A 7,897-nucleotide genomic window follows, 5' to 3' on the forward strand; every position below is an offset into this window, starting at 1 on the left:
CACGCTGCCTTATGAATTGAAACCATGAACCTAATTTAAATTTTACATTTTCATTTCCAAAACCAAAGAAAAAAAAGTGAAACGATGTGAATAATTAAAAATTAGGGAAGTGATAATTTAACAAACATTCAAACAAACGATACAGCAACAACAACAACAACAACAGCTGATTTTTCTATTGTGGGTAAAATGGCTAAAATTAGTTTTGTATGAATAGAATGAATTTTTCATTTTTTTTTTTCATTTTCTCGAATCCCACCATTATTATATGGAACACGTAATTCGTGATTATATTTTTTTCTCCTTCTTCATCTTCATTTGAATAATACACGAACGAGAATGCTAATTGTATGGTATCGAAAATTTCATTTGTTCATCATCATTTGAAATAATCATCTTCATGGATGACGATGGTGATCATAATAATAATTTGTTGAATAAAAAAAAACTTTATAATTTGGATATCATGATGAACATTTTGTGGTTTTCATTTTTTCTGGTAATTTCAATATTTTTTTTTTTTGAAATCTAATTCATTTCGGTCCGTTTCGAATGTTTTTTTCTCTCTACTGCTGCTGCCGATCAATTAGATTACGAAGCTGAAGTTTTTTTCTGTTTCGCAATAATGACTACGATTATTTATTGATTTTGGATGAGTGAATCAATCCATCAATCAATCGAAATGTCAAAACATTTGACTTTTGCTGTTGTTTTCGAAATGTAATTCTAATCAATTCAAATTAGATCAAATTCAACCTCGTTATGATTGATTGATGAGCGGAAAAAATTTTCAATTGAAATTGATCATCTTAAATATATAATCATCATTCAAATATAAATTGACCACACACACACGAACACAGGTGATATGTGTAATTTAAAAAAAAAATTCAAATGCTTGAGAGGGAGGAGGAGGGTGATGGTTCTGAAATTTTCACCTGGTTGGAATTTTTTTTTGTGTGTTTACATTCTATTTTAAGTGTAAAAATGGTAATATCGTATTTCGCGTACAACACAAATACACACACACACACTGATTACATAGCTTACATAATTTTCGATTGTTGTTCGTAGGTGGTTGTTGTTGTTGTTTGGATTTTATTTTATCCATTATTCAATGTTCACCTGATCTTTATTGTATTCATTCAATTTTCATTGATTATACGTCGTAATATGTTTTTTTTCCTGTAAATGTAGAGATTATTTTTATCGCACACAGATTGATGTTGAAAAAACCTTTATGGCCAATTTGTTAATTTGTCAATAAAAAAAATTTTTTTTTCGGATACAATACTTGAAATTAACAATGAATAAAATTTTATTTTTTTTTTTTGATTCAAGTAAATGGGTTTGGCGAACTGATCATTATGGATTTGTTCCATCATTCGAGTTAGTTTTTTTTTGCAATGATGATTATCCGTTGGCGTTGATTTTTAATTATATAAAATTTATTTGCTTAGTTTTTTTTTCTTGGAAAATTTTCTCATCATCAAATTCAATACTTGTTCACCTTTGTTTTGTTTTGTTTGATCGACCTTTTTTTCGGTGAAAGATTTTGTTTTTTTTTTTATAGAATACATTTCGCCGTCATTATCATTCATTGTAATGGCTTTTTATGTATGAATGTTTAACAAAACTTGGCAAATAGATCTTCAAATCGTTAAGATTTAAGCCTTTTCTTTTTTTTTGCAAATAGCAACAACAATTATGCCGACAAATTGGGCAAATAAAATGAACAAAAAAAAATTTCAATTTCAACATTCATTTTAGTGACTATATATATACAGATATATCTTTTTTTTTGGTTTATTGTTGATTTAAAATAATAATAAAAAAAACCCCCGAAAGATTGAAGAAGATTAAATTCGTTGATGATGGATTTTGTTCGTTTTCCATTCAAAATGGCTACGAAACAAAACTAAAATATCTAACCACCAATGTATTAACGTAAATTTATGGTTTTTAAAAACATAAATAAATTGCAATTGTAACAATCATTTGGTACTAACTGTTCAAAGATTTTTTTTTTTGAAAAAAAGTCGGAAATGTCAAAAATTGAAAAACCAAATTCATTCATTCATTTATTCAATCAAAAAAAAAAAAAAAAAAAACATAACGGGTGAGGTGAAAGGATCAACCCCTTTTGAATGAATGAATTGGCCATAAACCTAATTCAATTTCATCTAAAAAAAGAAGAAGAAATGTTTAATGGATGGATGAATGAATTAATTTTTTTTCTTATTTTTGTTTAAAAATAATTTTAATAGCAAGCTGAATTTAAAACTATTTTGATGATGAAACTCGGAGGGGGAGTTTGAATTCCAATTTATGAATTTAATTCGTCGTTTTTGTTGTTGTTGTTCAACTGCCCGTAACAAAACTGTTGTTCGAATTGGTTAGCAAATAGACAGACATAATTTACCGATTGGTTTGATAGATAAAAAACAATGTATTGATGGAAATAATGGACAGATGTTTTAAAAACAGAAACAGGTGTCATCACCATCAAATACGGTGATGATGGTTATGGTTGTTGTTGTGTGATAACTGATGAACACATCAACACCATAAACCATTTTATATGCATCACATCAATGGAAATCTAGATTTTTTTTCTTATTGTTACAGTTCTGAACATTTCCGTAACAAGAATGATTTAGGCTGATAATAATTTCTTTCTTAATAACAAACCAGTGCAAATTTTTTTTTCTCTCCATTCATTCATGAAACAAAACAATCACCTTGTCATTATTATTGAACGATGATTGACATAATCACATCATTTACGTCGCACATTGATGTACATACCGTTCAATCGATCAAATCGATAGATTTGTTGTTGTTTCTATATTCGGAATAGATTTAAATTTGCATCTTTAACCATCATTATATCACGTGTATGTGTATGTCTGTGATCAGCTTTTTTTATATAGTCTACAAACAACATTTTTTATCGTTAAAACAAAAAAATCTTAAAAATAGAAGCTAAATTCAAATTCTGATTATACTAATCCACACATCGTCATCGTTTTCTTACGAAATTCTTATGAAAACAACATTTTTTCTTGACCTGTATGTCATCATCCCTTTTTTGATTATTGAAATCCAACACTTTTTTTTACACACTTTGTCTGTACCATCATAACGTGTATGATTAATAAAATGAAATATCATAATGATCATGGGGATTGCAAGGAGAAATGATAATGCAAATTAGTCCGCAATGATAATAAAAAAAGAATGAATAAATTAATGAATTTTGAAACTTATCTTCATCATCATCATCATCATCATCGGATATTAACATTCATCATAACGATAAGTAAAGAGTTGAAAAGAATAAAAACAAAAGCAACAGAAAAAAAAGAAAAAAAAATTAAAAGGAAATCCAACAAAAAAAAATCAAAATAAAATGTGAATAAACTCTTTTTAAAATGAAAAGTTTGAAAATGCACAAATTGAATTCGAATAAAGAAAAAAAAAGTTTAAAAATTTACAATTATCAACATCTTCATCATCGTCATCATTTCCGTTTTTTTTTCATTTTATAAAGAACATTCATTCCATTTGGACAACTACGAATGGCTAACAAAATGTGTTCATGGATAACAAGTTTGTTCACTTCTTCTTTTTGACATCTTATCATCATCAAATCCATCTCTAATAATATCCGTACATATTTTAACGGTAGCTTTATCTTCGTTATCCGTTCCAAACGAAAATCTTATATAATGAGCATTACATTTTTACGTTGTTGTTGTTGTTGTTGTAAAATTTCCCATATAGAATGTTTAATCTAATGGGTGAGATGACGAAAAAAAAAATTGTCAACATTACCTCTTGATTGATGATGATGATGATGATGATGAAGATTTATGCACCTTTTTGGATCACAAGTTTTTTGTTTTTGTTTTTGTTTTGTTGTTCAAGCTTGGAGAATTTGATTGAAGTTAAATTGAGATAGTATGGATCATCCAAAAAGAGAGAGTGAGAGAGATATTCAAAGTTTCATAACAAAAAACAAAGCATGAATGAATGAACAAACATGCTACTACTATGAACATAATAATGTTCCGGAGATCCATCCTTTCACTCTTTTATTTGTGTTGAAAAAAAACAAAACAAATTGATGTTGATGAAGAAGATAACGGTGGACGATCACAGATGATGTGTTGTGACCATAATTATAGCTCGTGTTCAACTGGTGATTTCAACGATAGACAAAAAAAAAAAAAAAAAAAAAAAAAAAACATTTACTTCGGAAAAAAAACTAGCAACACAATCTTTTTGTGGTGGTTGCTAACAATAAAAATTATTTTGTTCAACAACAGCACACAATAATTGGCCTTAATGATATGATGACAATGTTAATACTGTTTGCATTTTGATTTTGTTTTACTTTATCGTAAATATCTTTGCATTTTTTTTTCTTGTTATTTTCGATGATATTCATCAATATCACATAACATTACATTATTCTATTTAGATGATGATGATGATTATGACAATCATCTTTATTCAATTCATTTTCAGTTTTTAAAAATTGAGAAATTTAAGTAAACAAGGAAATAGAGCAATGTTTGTGTGTGTGTGTAGAGAGTGAGAGATGAAAATTATGATTGATACCAGATGATAATGATGATGATGAAAAATAACAAATCTTTATTCCGGATTCATTTTTTTTTGTATTGTTGTTATTCATTCACCTGATTGATCATTTTAACACACAGTAAAAATCACCATTATATTTTACATATGTATGATAAACATGTTTCCTATGTGTAATATATAATCCAATCATCCAATTGTATGTTTCTAATACAAATGATCGATTGATGATGGTCATCATAATAAAACAGTGGTAACAGATTTGTATGTTAGAACAAAAAAAAAAAACAAACGGTCATCATTCTATGGTTGGTGGTCAATTTTTCACAGATAATTTCGATTCCATTCTATTTACAATGAATAATTTTGCTTTCAATTATATAACATATTGACATTTGCCATGTAATATTATAGATCATCTATCATTTTGTTTTAAGAAAAAAATGAACTTCCAAAAAAAACGATAAATAATCCAACATCCGGTGTACAAAAAAAATTTTGCAATTTTGAAATGAAATGAATGAAAATTTTTTTTTCAATCCAACAAAAAAAAATCCAATCAAATCAAACGGGGAAAAAAACGTCGTTTATAATCATACTATTTTTTTTCGGAGCCAAAAGAGTTTGTGTCGAAATCTAAACATCTTCTCTGCAACGGATATAGCCATAGATTTATTGATTTTTTTTCACTCTATGAACAAACACACTATTTTTATGTTTGGATATGGAAAAAAACGATTAAAAAACAACGAAGAATAAGAAAAATTGAGTTTGTGTTTTCAGTTTGTATGCAAAAAAAATCAAATCAAATTTCAAACCACCGAAAATGATGAGTCAAATCAAGAACATTTCACGGAAATCAGAGAAAAATTCAGAAAATGAATTAATCAATTGCGAAAATCGATAAATAAACGGACAAATCATTCATTGAAACACAAACACACACACACACTGGATGATAATCGTTGTAATGTAACAAAATCATGAGAAAACAAAAAGAGAAAAGAATGTTCAAGTTCGATGGGTCTTCTTATGCCATCGTCGGATATGGACCGTATGGAAAGAAATAGAAATAAAGAAAGAAAATCCACTTTGGTGATTATAATAATGATGATGATTAGTTTCAAACGAAAAAAAAACTAGTTGACATGATACATGGGACAATGGGTGAGCTTTATGAGTTTCAAATTTCTGTTTCTGTTTTTGTCAAATGTTATTATTTTCTTAATTATTGTTCATAATTTTTATGATGATTTTTCACATAAATGATGACATAAATTTACAACGAAACAAAAAAAAAACAAAATCATGTTCCAGAAATTTTTTCTTTCCTTTCCTTTCATTTTTTTTTGCTTTCTTGAAACAAATTGTGTACGGACTATGAATAGATATGATTACTGTTGTTGTTGTTGTTGTTGCCATTTTGGTATGGTTCGTTTCATTTTTTCATTAATTTCATTTTCTGTTGTTACTGTTGCTGTTATTTTTTTTTTTTTTGATAATTTTCAAGTTTCATAACTTTTTTTTTTGGTTGTCATTTGTTTTATTATTATCATCATCATCATCATAATCATGATTGACTTGAAGTGATGACGATGATAATTCGGGTATCTGAAGAAGATGAAGAAAAAAAAATTTTTCCCAGCCAATTTTGTCATTCGAATAACAAAGTGGGAAAAAAAATTACAGACCCAATGAAAAAACAAAGATTAATTAAAGGCAACTAATGAATGCAAAAAAGATTTGGATTTGGATTTTTTTCCCAGTTTTCGGCTTGACCATTTTTTGAAGAAAAAAAAACACCAGACATTTTAGCTTTAATTTTATTTTTTTTTCTTCATCATCACAATAAATAAACATATATATCCAATTAGACGGCGTGTAAATACCGACAGTCATTGATGGATGAAGGTTTTTTTTCTCGTATGGAAAAAAAAGATCAAACAACAACAACAACAACAGTGTTCAATGAATGGCAGACGCTCCAAGATTTTTTTTTGTTTTGTTTCGTTTTCATTTTTCTCCTTTTAAGATTCAATTAGACATAGATAAGATTGAATGAATGTTAAATATTAGCAGTATGGAAAAGAAAAAAGACTAAAATGGTATATTTGGTCCATGTATCGATGTTATCAAAATTCGAGGATCTTTTTTTTCTCTATATATCAACTACAATGAACGATGAACATGATCAACAGCAATAGCAACTACAACAACGGTAAATAAATTGGGTAAAATATCATCGAACACAGGTCACGTTTTGGTCATCGAAATTCTAATCATTCATAGTAGAAAAATAAGAAGAAGACAAAACAAGCGAAAGGCAATCCTTTTTTTTGTAATGAATGAATGTATGTATCTCGATCATCATTATCATTCTATATTGAAAGAAAAAGATCAAAGCAAAGATATCGTTTTCAATTTCAATATACAACAACCAACAACAACAACAACAACAATATACCGTCGAATCGGCGACAATCGTTCGGTCATCCGTTTGGTCAATCCTTTATCTTGTTTTTTATTATTTATAAAAAAAAACTTTTTTTTCATATTATCATCATTTTTTTTCTGAAATGAATTGAAGAAATGATGATGTCTTGTTTCTAGTATAAACGGTGGCATATTTTTTTTTTAGAAAAAAATTTTTCGTCTTCTTTTTTTTCATTCGTCTCCAATAATAGATTTATATGAACGTCAAATAATACATAAAAATATGTGTGTGTGTCCTCGGCGCAATTCGTTCTAGATTGTAAAATGCTAGATTTTTTTCTGTTTTGTTTTGTTTCGAATTCATAATGATGATCCATGATGATGATGATGATTACAATGTTCGGTTATTTTTTCGTCATTATTATTATTGTTGTTGTTGTTGTTGTTGAACTGCAATAACCAGAAATAGAAACAACAACAACAACAACAACAGCGACAACACAAACAATTTAGAGATTGATATTTTTTTTCGCAAGAAAAAAAAATGATTCGAAATATGCAAAAATAACGATTTTTTTTTCTTGAAAATGAAAAATAATGATGATATCCGGATTTAACAAAAAAAAATTGCACAATAATCATTTGTTTTTGCCTATTAAATCGATCAATTGATTGATCTATCCATCGATAATTGGAATAGAAAGATTTTATTTGTAATGTGGATCAAATCTTTTGATAATAATGATGATGAGTGCAATAAATTTATAAACATCACGTGTGTGTGTGTGGGTGGGCGGACATTGTTTAAAAATCTAGATTTTTTTCTCTTTTTTTTCAAACCAAAAAAAAAAAATTT

This window comes from Dermatophagoides farinae, chromosome 6, assembly GCF_024713945.1.
Source record: "Dermatophagoides farinae isolate YC_2012a chromosome 6, ASM2471394v1, whole genome shotgun sequence".
NCBI lineage: Eukaryota > Metazoa > Arthropoda > Arachnida > Sarcoptiformes > Pyroglyphidae > Dermatophagoides > Dermatophagoides farinae.